The sequence below is a fragment of the Balaenoptera borealis genome (assembly GCF_965194805.1).
Source record: "Balaenoptera borealis genome assembly, chromosome: 1".
In the NCBI taxonomy this organism is placed as follows: domain Eukaryota; kingdom Metazoa; phylum Chordata; class Mammalia; order Artiodactyla; family Balaenopteridae; genus Balaenoptera; species Balaenoptera borealis.
In genome coordinates, this window is record NC_138860.1 from 33854503 (window position 1) to 33866417 (window position 11915).

General features: G+C 52.2%; 1 protein-coding gene across 1 annotated transcript in view; it reads right to left on the reverse strand.

Moving 5' to 3' along the window:
- Positions 1-11208, reverse strand: part of CNTN2 (contactin 2) — a 42969-nt gene extending 31761 nt beyond the window's left edge. Inside the window, exon 1 of the mRNA XM_082396466.1 lies at positions 269-11208. The gene's annotated coding sequence lies outside the window, so the exon portion shown is untranslated. The remainder of the gene's footprint in view (positions 1-268) is intronic.
- Positions 11209-11915: the final 707 nt, after the last annotated feature.

An 11915-nucleotide genomic window follows, 5' to 3' on the forward strand; every position in this document is an offset into this window, starting at 1 on the left:
CTCCTCTCCTCCCGGCTCGCCTCAGCCTCAGCTGATCCCTGCTGTCCTGGCGCGGCAGCGGCGGCAGTGGCGGTGGCGGGTGAGGGCGCGTGTGTGTGCGCACGCTGGAGCCACTGCAGCATCTCTGCATCAAGATGTGCTCCTCCCTCTCCCAGGCTCCGCTCACTGGCTGGCTCCCGTCCTCAGCCAACGCTCGCTCGGGGCCCTGGAGACGGCTTCCTTCTGCCCCCCTCCCACCCCCTTCCCGTCCCCACCCTCCTGGCTTTACCTCATTTGCTGTCATTGAAGGGCTAGGGAGCGAGCCAGGGCGCCCGCGTCTTCCATAATGCATGGGCAGCTCAGCTCCTGGCGCTGTCTGGCCTGCCTGCCCCCACCTTCCCTGCCCAGCCCAGAACGGAAGGGCTGGAGAGGGGTGCGGTGAGGAGGCAAAAGAAAGTGGCTCCTATCCTCAAACCCTAGAGACCTATGGAGCAAACTCCTTGTTTCCTCCAGAAATCCCCTATTAGAAGAAGGGCTACAAATCAGAAATCCCCAGTTAGTGGTGCAAAGCAAGTGGGGTGGAGGGGGCTGCCTTCGTTGCCCACCTTACGTGTTTATTTTTATTGTTTCCCTTGCTTATAAAAGTAACACGGGCTCTTGGTCAAAATATCCAAACATTAGAGGAAATTTAAAAATAGATAGTGAAAGTACCTTAACAAATTTAAATCACATGCCTCCAGGTTTATTATTTTCATGTATATAATTTCATGGGTTATTAGTATTATTTTATGCAAATGATCACACAATACATCATGATTTGCAAAATATTTTAAAACTATATGATAGATCTTGGGCACCTTTTCACATCAGTGCATATGGATCCAAGCCCATTTTCAATCAGCCAGCAGTGTGTTGTCACGAAAAGCTCACTAGATTGGGGGTCTGAATGTCTGAAAGGTAGTCTGGGCTCTGCTAGTGACTGGCTGTGTGTTCTAGGGTAAGTGCTCTGTCCTCTCTGAGCCTCACTGGTAACCCGAAGGGGTTAAAGATGGCCAAGGCCCCTGCCAGCTCTGAGATTCTAGGTGCTCACCCAGGTGAGTGACACATCTCTCCTGCTCTGCTCCTGTCATGTGGCAGGTGTGCCCAGGAAGGCTGGGGCCTGGAGGAGGAGGGACAAGCCATCTGTGGTGGCAGTGGGCCCCGTCAGGCTGTCACTGTTCTCTCACCCCCCTCTGGTCCACCTGCTGTCCAGCTCGCACAGACAAGACTGGTGAGTGGTCCAGATGCTAGAAACAGCTGGCAGGGCCAGGCCAGCGTCAGAGTTTTCAATAAGCATACCTGTCAAGCCTGGAACATGGCTCCATGTTTTCCTGAGTGGAGGGGGTCACAGGGGCTTGGGACAGACCTGGGCCCACAGAGAAGGGCCTGGAAAGGGAGAAGGAGATGTGGTGTGGAGGAGGGTCTGCTGCGCAGCCTCCAAGGCCTGAAAGCCTGCCCAGGTCCCATATGCTCTCCCCTCCGGTCCTCCTGCCGCCCCTCCATAGAGTTTTCCCAAATCGGGAGACAGTCTTCATTGTTCCTGATGGAGACTGTGTGAGCCACGTCTCTTGGATAACTTGGACTGCTGCTGTGCAAGTCCCTTCCAGGATGTCCTTCTTTTTTCTGCCTCTGCCCACATTGTCCTTGTCTGTTTGTCTGCCTGTCTTCCTGGGGCTGGCACGTTGACCCCGAGCTCCTGAGGTGAGCCCTGCCCTCTGACCCCACCCAGGTCAGCCCAGGCTCTGAGGAGAGGGCTTCGAGTTCTCTCCAAGCAGAAACGGCTGCCAAGAGGGGATGGCTCAGCTGCTGCCCTGGGACTGACGGACCAGCCATTGGCTGACTCAGGGGCCAAGGGTCTGGAAATGCATGCAAGGAGGATTGCTTTAGATTGACACTGCTGTCTTTGTGACTCTGTTTTAGGACAGCTGCTGCCCTTGTGGTGGGAGCTGGGTCCTTGGGGAGGCCACAGTTCCCGTCCCAATGACGCAGATGGCTGGGGTCTCTAAGATGCTCTCAGATCCCTCTGCAACCTGCCTGCCCTGCCTTGCCCTGCCCTGCCCAGGTGGGCTCCAGCAGCCACAGTAAGTGAAAACAAGAGAGCTAACTAAGCCTAGGACTGGATTTGGGGAAACATTTCCCGAAGTTTCATCTCAGATGGATCTGGGGGGTTTGGGAGGCGCCTCACTGCTGGCCTCTACGGTGCATCTGTTTCTGACAAGAGAGTGGGCTGAGCATTTGGGGGTCCAGGCTGAGTTTTGCTTGTGGGTCCATTAGTTCGATAATGACAAAAATATTTTATAATGGTATTATTAATTATTGTGTAAATTATTAATAATAACTTGAGTGTCTCCAACGTGCCAGGAACTGTACTAAGTGCTTTACCTGAATTATCCACCCAAGGGGGTACGTGTTGTTATTATTATGCTCACTTTACAGTTGAGGCTCAGAGAGATTAAGGAACCTGCTCAAAGTAAACAAGTGGAGAAGCAGAGACTGCTGGTCTGTCTCCATCACCTGCCCTTCTCAGGTGGGCAAAGCAGGGGACAGGACAGTTCACTCTTTTTTGGTGCCTGTCAGATCCCAGAATCCTCAGCACGGTTGACTGTAAGGGGCCCCTCTCCTTTCTGTGGCTAATCAGTGTGTCTCCCTGTTGTCTAGAGCAGGACACCTCATCTCCAAGTTGAGTTTCCACAGACGTCCAGATGGGGCAGAGAAGGGCCATCCAAAGATGATCAGGCAGCTAATCTAACGGGTCACTGATCTGTCTGTAAGCACGTGGTGATCCCAGAGCGGGGGGTCCCAGAAGGCACCCTGAGGGCCACCCAACCCTGCCCAGACCATCTGCTCCTTCCTCCGGAGGCCATACCAGTGGATCTCCAGTGGTCAAGGAGGGGCCTCGGGCCAGCCCCAGGGGACCAGAGAGGAGCTGAGACCTTGCCAGGCCCCAGGGCCCTGACGGTGTTGATCTCCTCCCTCTTCAGTGACAAGCCTCACATAGCCTTTCCTGGCCCCTCCCCCCCGCCAGCCTCTTTACCTCTGGTTTCAGGCTTCAGACCTTTTCTAGAGCTCCCAGGAGTGTTTATGTGTTTATGGAGCTATGTCTCTGCCTAGAACAGTGGGGGATTTGAGAGCCACAGGATGTGGTCTGCCTTCAGTGTGCCTGTAACCTTTCTGGAAGCAGTCTGACGGTGGTAACAGGACGGTCCGTCCACAGCTTTGGGGAAGAGTGACAGGCAGGTTGGGCAAAGCTCTGAAACCGGACCAGCTTGACACATAGTCGTGCTACTTCTGGGCTGCGTGGCCCTGGGCAAGCCACTTACCTCCTCAGAGCCCCAGGTTCCCCATTCGGAAAATGGGGATTAAGACACAAACCTCGCTGAGTTGGTGTGAGCGTTGAATTAAGCACATAGTAGGTGCTCAATAAACGTCACTACTTCCCTTTGGACCCTTTTAGGATTCAGCTTCCCCATCTGTAACGAGGGTGGGCACCTACGAGGCTGAGCCCTTCTCCGCTTTGAGGGTTGGGTGGCTCTGGATGCACATTCACCAGAGCTGGACTCTGTCACTCCCAGCTGGATGACAATGGCAGGTCACTGAAGGACACTTAATTGCTCTGGGAATCCAGTTCCTCATCAGTAAAATGGGAATAATCCTATTCCTACTTAGAATAGTTGTAAGGACATGTGGATAAAACATGATTTTAAAAGCAGTTTTTGTATGAACAAGTGCCATGCAAAATACTGGTTATAAGTCCCTCGACTGTGCAGTCTCTGAAGGCAGAGCTTATCTCACTAATGTCTCTTCCCTCCACCCCAGCCCCTGGCTTAACATAGTGACTGGTGCCTAGTAGAGACTCAAATAACTATTTGTTGACTGGTGAATGAATGGTGGAGAATAACCGCTGGGACAGTTCAGATGGGGGGAGAGAGGGAGCTAGGAGGTGGGTGAAGGTTTCCATCAGTGGGGCTGGGGTGGGGTGCATCTTGAATTGGGACTGGATGGACAGAGCAGAGGTGGAATGCGTTCCTGGCATGGGGGTGTTGGCGACTGGAAAGAGTATGATTTGTGCAGGTCTAGGAGGAGACAAGTTGAACTGAGCGGGGGGCTGGGAATCTCACTACTCCATCCACATTTGCCTTCCTAATTTTGCTTGAGGGCCTGAAGGGGTCTGCGGCCCAGAGGGGCCTCATTATTCTCTTAGCCATTTCAACTCAGGGCTCTCGGAGCTTCTTTTCAGGCTTATAATAGACAATGCTAATGTCATTATTAATATTTAATAGTAATGATGCTAATAATGCCCTGCATTTATGTGGTCTCTCCAAAGAGCTCAAAGAACCCTGAGATCTTTTTTTATGAACAATTTGGCCAGTGTGGGAGGTGGGAGGGTAGGAGGGCAGGGGCAGCAGAGAAAGGATTGAGTCATAGGGAAACTGAAGCCCGGAAAGGTTGGGCCAAGGTCACAGAGTGGTGGAGGTGGAGCTGGGACTAGGATTGGGTGCTTGGGTTCCCTGCCTCTCCAGGACATCTGGGTCTGGGGAGGACATCCTTGGTGGGGGAATCTTCTGGCAAAGCCAAATTGTGACCCTGGATGTGGTGGGGCTGCTGAGCAGGGACCTCTGAGTGCTCTTGTCAAAGCCTGTCCTGGGTGGCTAATGTGCAGCCTGGGAACACGGGAGCTGGAAGAGGCAGGTGAGGGCACTAGGGGTCCTTGGCCAGATTCTGCAGGCCTCCCTGAGCCTCAGGCCAGGCCCCTGTTTTCCAGTATCCCTGGATGGCTGACGTATAAGATCCTGGAAACAGCTTCAGTCAGCCCACGTCAGGGCACAGACCCTCTCTCTACTCAGCCTTCTTGTGCTGACATTGTCAGGGCCAAAAACATACCCCAAATATATAGTTACAAAAAAGCTAGCACATTGGAATTTCAGGGCTGCTGTGTAGCACTGTCCAGGGAACTGCATTTATATACGAACGGTGGGTGGTGCTCCTTGAAGGAGACAGTGCAGAGCGGAGTGGACGGCAATGGGCTTTGGCATCTGACAGCTATTGATTCCAACCCCACCCACTCTATTGATTGGCTGGCGACCTTAGGCTTCTCTAAGTCTCAGTTTCCTCGTCTGCAAAATGGAGGTGAGATTACCTGCCTCAAAGGGCTGTGTGGATCACACGAGGTGAGGTACACATGTTGGACAGCAGTGGAGGGGGCAGTGGGAATCTCAAAGTTCTGGCACCCTTGGAGGGAGTGTCCAGTGTGGGCGACGCCAGTGGTGGCATCCTGATGAGGCTGTTCCTGAGATGTGACCTCCATGTGTCTCTGCTGGCTAACCTCCCTCAGTTTCTGCCCGTTTCTGAGTTGGCTTCTATAGCCTCCTCTGATTCTGTGATCCATCTGATAACCTTCTGGTGAATTTCCTTTTTGCTTATGATGGCCAAAGTCTGCTTCTGCTGCCTGCAGCCAAGAACCTGGACTGATTCTGGACTTAAAGTTCCTAGCACAGGGCCTGGAACAAGAGAAGTGCCCAGTCAATGATAGCCAGAAGTTGTTAGAAAATTGTTGTATCCACCCACCCAACCACATCCGTCCTTTCATCCATCCATTCGTTTCACAAGCAAATATCGAGTACCTCTTGTACCAAGCACCGTACTGAGTGCTGGGGACACTGAGGAGAATAAGACATAGTATGAACCCTTGAGCTCACAGTGTAATGGTGAGATGACACGAAAAATAATCAAAATACATTCCGGTGAGTGCTGTAATCCAGACTTGCACAAAGTATCATGGAGGGGTACCTGCCTTGGCCTAGTGAGGCTTGGGAACAGAGAAAACATTTTAACTGAGTCCTGAAGGAAGACTCTGAGCTCACCAGATAGGTCAGCTGTATGAGGCATGGGCTGGGAGGGGCAAGGAGGGCGTGGTTCCCGGAAGAAGCAACGTTTTGTGCACAGGCGGTAGCACGGCAGAGCAGTGAGCGAGTTTGGGGCAGGAGTTGGTCAGCATGTCTGGAGTTGAAGGAACAAGGAACAGGTGAGGCTGGAGGAGTAGACTGTGGTCAGTCCTCGAGGAGCCTTATGAGCCCTGCAGGGTCTTTATCTGAGAACAGTGGGGGCGGTCAGAGGGGTCTGAGCCGGCAAAAGACAGGCTGAGACTTATGCTTTGGGAAGTTCACTTTGGGGTGGCGAGGAGGGTGGAATGCCTAGAGCAGACGCAGACCTGGAGGTGGGGACCCGGGCTAGTCAGGCACTGTCAGAGGAGAAGTGACAGGGACCTGGAAGGATCCTTGGGCTCAGACCTGCGTCAGCCAGCCAGAAGTCTTCACTTGGGTGCCCATGGGCCTCTCACATCTCTAGGTGGGACGAACCCCCTGTCCCCAACCCCATGATGGTCCGTTTTGTGTGTCAACTTGGCTAGGCTACAGTACCAAGTTGTCTAATCAAACACTGATCTAGGTGTTGCTGAGAAGGTATTTTGCAGATGTGGTTAACATCCACCATCAGTTGACTTTAAGTAAAGAGGTTACCCTCCATAATGTGCGAGGGCTTCATCCAGTCAGTTGAAGGGCCTGAAAAGCACAACTGAAGTTTTCCTGAGGAAGAAGAAATTCTGCCCTCAAACTGCAGCATCAGCTCTTACCAGAGTTTCCAGCCTGCCAGCTTGCCTACAGAAAACAGACTTGCCAGCCCCCGCAATTATGTAAGTCAATACCTTGAAATAAATCATATGTTTGTGTGTGTGTGTGTGTGTGTGTATGTGTGTGTATGTGTGTATATATGTACATACACATGCACCTGTGCACACACATCTTACTTGTTTTGTCTCTTGGGATAACCCTGGTTGATACATCCCTCTTTGCCCTGTCCACCTGCTTCTCCTCCTGGGTTCCCTGTCCCATGAATGGCACCCCCCAGACCGTCACATCCTCTGTGACTTCTCCCTCCCTCACCCTCACTCCTGTGTCTTGCGAACCACTCAGTCCTCCCACTTTGCCTCCCAAGGGCCTCTCCTATACATGTCCCGCCCCACCCTGCCTCCCTCCCACAGTCTTAGCTCTGACCCTCACCCGTTTTCACCTGAATTCTTACCATCTGTCCTCCCAGGTTTTCTGTTTCCAGTCTCGCCCCCTCCCATTCACCCTCCAGACTGCAGTCAGAGGGAGCTTCCTAAAATGCAAATCAGATCATGCCACTTTCCTGCTAAAAATTCTTCAGCTTCCCTTGCCTCCAGGTTGATGGCAGGCTCCTTCCTGTGACACACGGGCTATTGTCATCTGGCCCCTCTTTATGCAGCCCTTGTCTTGCATATCCCCAGCTCACTCAAGGCATATTGACCTGCCTGCCCTTTTTGGAAGGGGCTGGACTCTCTCATTTCACTCTTCTAGTGTTGTTCCTTGTTTGAAATGGTTATCTTTCTCCCTTAGGTATACCTGGCTAAGTCCTCCTTGCTCTCAAGGATTGGCCCAGAGGTCCCACCTCCAGGAAGCCTAATCTGCCTCCGACTCTCCTGGGTACTAGGTGGTCCTCTTCAGTGTCCTTGTCACTTCATAGGCAACCCTGTCACTAATCTGTATGGGGATGGGGTGTCTCACCCTGTGTCTTATACCTTTGCACCCTCAGCATAGTATCTGGTGCTCAACATATATTTGTTAAATGGCTTGATTAGTGGGTCATCCATTCTACTCTGTGATTCAGGATGGGGCAGAGGAGACCATGCTGGGCCACATTTGGCTACCTCCCTCCCCAACCTGGTGTTGTGATCCCTCTGAGATCCTTGGGTCCAAGTGCTAAGTGTGTGTTTCAAAGTTTCAAATAGTTGGAAAAAAAAAAGAAAAAAGTTTTGTGACACTTGACAAAAGAATATGAAATTCAAATTTCAACGTTCATAAATAAAGATTTATTGGAACGCAGTCACACTTGTTCATTTGTGTATTTCTGGCCACTTTCATGCTGCACTGGCGGTGGAATAGTTGCCACAGAGGCTATATGGTCTGCAAAGCTGAAATTATTTACTATCTGGCCCTTTACAGAAAATGTTTGCCAATGCCTAGTTTGAGCCATCCCTTTGTCACCTGGAGCCTGGGAATCAGAAACATGGGGGGTGTCAGTCACTGATGCTCAGGTGTCAGTTTTCCTTCTTGCCTTAGCTCAGTGGTTCTCAACCTGGGGACATTTGGAGATGTCTGGAGATATTTTTCATTATCACGATGGGTGTGTGTGTGTGGGGGGGGTGGAATGTGTGTTAGGCATCTAGGGGGTAGAGGTCAGGGACGCTGCTCAATAGCCTATTAAGCATTGGGCAGCCACGCAACTAAGAACTACCTAGCCCCAAACGTCAGCAGTGCCGAGGCTGGGAAACCCTGTGCAGAAGCTCAGGACAGGGCAGGCCAGATTCCTGGTAGGTCTTCTGGATTGAGGGCCCAACCAGAACTTCCACTGCCCTGGAACTGAGCAGTCCAAGGACTGTGTGTATAGGGAAGGGGGCAGTGGGCAGGCCAGCTTTCTTCTTGCCCCCCTGAGTCTCCTGTACCTGTTAGGGGCCTGGGTGGGCCTCCAATGAAAGAATAGCCTCTTCCCCTATAGCCCCCTAAGGAATAGGACAGGTGCCTACCTGCTTGGGCAAGTGAACTTGGTTTCAGAAGGGGAGATGGTTATCGAGGCTGCCAGCTGAGGTCACAGGGCGGGGTGCCAGGACCAGGGATGTAGAGGAACTGGAGGTGCTCCCAGGGGACCAGGTGATCAGGGTGTCCAAACTGGCAGAAGGAACGTGAGGCAGGGGGAGCCCCAGGGAAGGGGCTGGCACTGCTCCCACCCAGCCTTCTGGAGAGTGAGAAGAACAGATGCTGTGACTGTCAGATGAGATGCTCCTGGCACTTGGGGAAATTGCAAAATTAACAAAAGGACAGTTGCTTTCAGGGAACACAAGCAGCAGCGCAGTGTGTACAGCTGGGCTGGCCTCTGGGGACTCCCTTTCCTTGGAAGGGCACAGAGCAGGGGTCCTCCTGCCTGGCCTCTGGGCTGCTTGTGGATTGGGATTAGGGAGAGGGAGGGCTGAGGCAGACCATCGGGCCTGGGGGCAGAACAGGGTCAGGTCAGATTCAGGGCCAGGGTACATGTGGCTTGGAGTCTGGTAAGTGGCAGGGCTGTTTGGAGGTCATCTCATCTATCCTCCTGTCTCTGGGTCCAGCCTCAGCAGACGGTGTCTTGCCGGCTGAGGATCCAAACAGAGGGGCCCTCAGCAGGAATGAGAATTCACCAGCTGTTACTTGCAAAGCCCCCAGAAGCAGCAGCCAGCGCTCTCTGGGAGCCTCATGGACAAAGAGGCATGTGCCTGAGGGTCTGCAGGGAGCCTGCACTTTCTCCTGGTAGAGAGTGGGGGCAGCAGGAGCGGCCGGAGCTGGTGTGGCCTCATCCTGGATGCTTACCTGGGACAGGGAGGGGATTGTGACTAAAACCATGTGGCTGGGAGTAACTGAGGAAGGGTCAGACTAGAGCAGGTTCGCTGGGTCCGGCTTAGAGTCAGGCGGATTGGACTCCATGCTTCTAAACCTATTAAAAGAACAGGAAGAGAGAAGGACAATAAGCAATTTCCTAAGTGGGGATGGTTTTAATTGCAATGTGGAGTTAATTTAGACCCAAAGAAAACTCCTTCTTTTTTTTTTGTTCTTTTTAAAAAAATTGAAGTATAACTGATTTACAATATTGTGTCAGTTTCAGGTGTACAATATTGTGTTAGTTTCAGGTATATATATATATATATTCCAGAGTATTTTCCATTATAGGTTATTATAAGATTTTGAATATAGTTCCCTGTGCTATGCAGTAAATCCTTGTTGTTTATCTATTTTATATATAGCAGTGTGTATCTGTTAATCCCATACTCCTGATTTTATCCCTCCCCACCCTTCCCCTTTGGTAACCGTAAGTTGGTTTTCTATGTCTATGAGTCTGTTTCTGTTTTGTAAATAGCTTCATTGGTATTATTTTTTAGCTTCCACATATAAGTGATATCATGTCATATTTGTCTTTCTCTGACTTCACTTAGTATGATATTCTCTAGGTCCATCCATCCCCCAAAAACTTTCTAACACTGGGATGTCAGACCAGTGACAGAGGAGCGGTGGAATCTCTCGCTGGTGTCAGGGACCTGCCTGCCTGCTCTGGTGGCCAGGCCTAGCTAAAAGTCCCTGGACAGGTGGTCCTGGGGCACAGCTTTGTCCTTGCCTGGCAGACCCTCTGCTTCCTTGTTTCTGGAGCTGCAGCAGCTGAAGTATAGAAGGGAGACTGGGGGTGGGGGATCTGGGGACTCCAACTCTCCAGAGGCCCCTGGGCATTGGCCAGCGAGCCCCCGAGAGGAGGCAGTTGCCCTGTCCGTCCATCGGGGAAGTGAACTGGCCATCAACCGATGGCCAGTCATGACTGGGAGGCGAGCAGGGCCAGAGGGCAAGGGGCAGCAGACAGATGCAAGGGGTCATGCTCCTCATTTGCTGGAGTGCCATCCCTTTCCTTGTCAAAAATCTCTCCGGGGGGCCAGCCAGCTGACAGATGCGCCCCGGAGGAGGGGGGGCTGCCGGCCTCCTCCCCACTGGCCAGCCGTCCCTGGCTTCTTCCCCCTTCCCTGACTGTTTCCCTGGAGCCTGCTACATTGTTAGCTGGCACCCCAGGGGACGGACTTCAGATGGAGGGAAGCGGGTGTGTATTTTGTTCTGTGGCGGGGGGGGGGGGGGGGGGGTGTCTCTGAACCAAGAACCTATTTGGCTAATGAAGTCGTAATTACTCCCAGCCTCACTAATAGGATGAAAGCCGGGGGCTCCGTTAAAAGCCACTGATGGACCCGCGAGAGTGTGCCTGACAGCTCTGAAGAGGGGCTGGACAATCAGAAATGGAAAGGGGTGGATGTTGGGGAGGACTGGGGGAGGGAGGAAAGGGGTGAAGAGGCTCTGCGCTGGTCTGGGGCCTACCTGCTCCTGGGAGTGAAAGTTATACCTACATATTCCTCAGTTTAGGATAAGACGAGTTTCCTGAGAATTATCATATTGTCTCTTCTGCCCCCAACTTTCCCAAACTCAGCACAGCTCCCCGCTGTCTGCTTTGGTGGGAGATAGATAGAGGGCCAGAGGGAGTCTAGGGCAGCTGAAAATCCCAAACTATTTCTACCTGTCTTTAGAATGAGTCTATTTATGTTTGTGTATATATATATATATATATATTTTTTTTTTTTTTTTTTCCCCCTCGAGAAGCCTTCAGCCTTTTCAAATGCAGTCTGGTTGGCCATAATTTGAAATGTGGGCCTGCTTTCCCCAAGGAGGCCTTAGCTAATGTGGAAGGCAAGGGCGGGGCATTCACTGGGGGTGTGGCAGAGCCAAATTTGGATTTAGCGTTTGATGTGGGGAACCCGTGGGATGAGGGGATGGCCCAGGACTCACACTCTGTGGGTCCAAGCCGCATGCACATAACCGAGAGGGGCTGGGGTGACTCCAAGGACCCTGCCAACTAAAGACTGCCGCAATGGCCCCTGTGCACACCCAGTCCGGCCCGTATTCTATCCCCTGCAGTTAGCCTGTGGCCTTGACTACCTCAGCCACACCAGGGCACAGCCCTGAGGAAAACTTGGGAAGGACACCCATGTGGTTCAGGAAGAAGGACTTTTTGTTTTTTGTTTCCCATGGAGGTTGTTGCTGGGCCTTGGGAGGGAGAAGGATGGCAGATTTTAGCTTCTCTGGACCTAAGAGCTGATTGCATCAATGATGGTCTTTGCCAAACTCCCCTTCCTTGGGGAGAGGTGTGTCAGTGTTGAGCAGGAAGGAGCCCTGAGTCTTATACCTGTGGCCTAGAAGAGGTGGTTTCTCCTGTGCTGACCTTGGGCACTGGGTTCCTAAATCTCAGGGGAAATGACCCCAGGGAGGTAA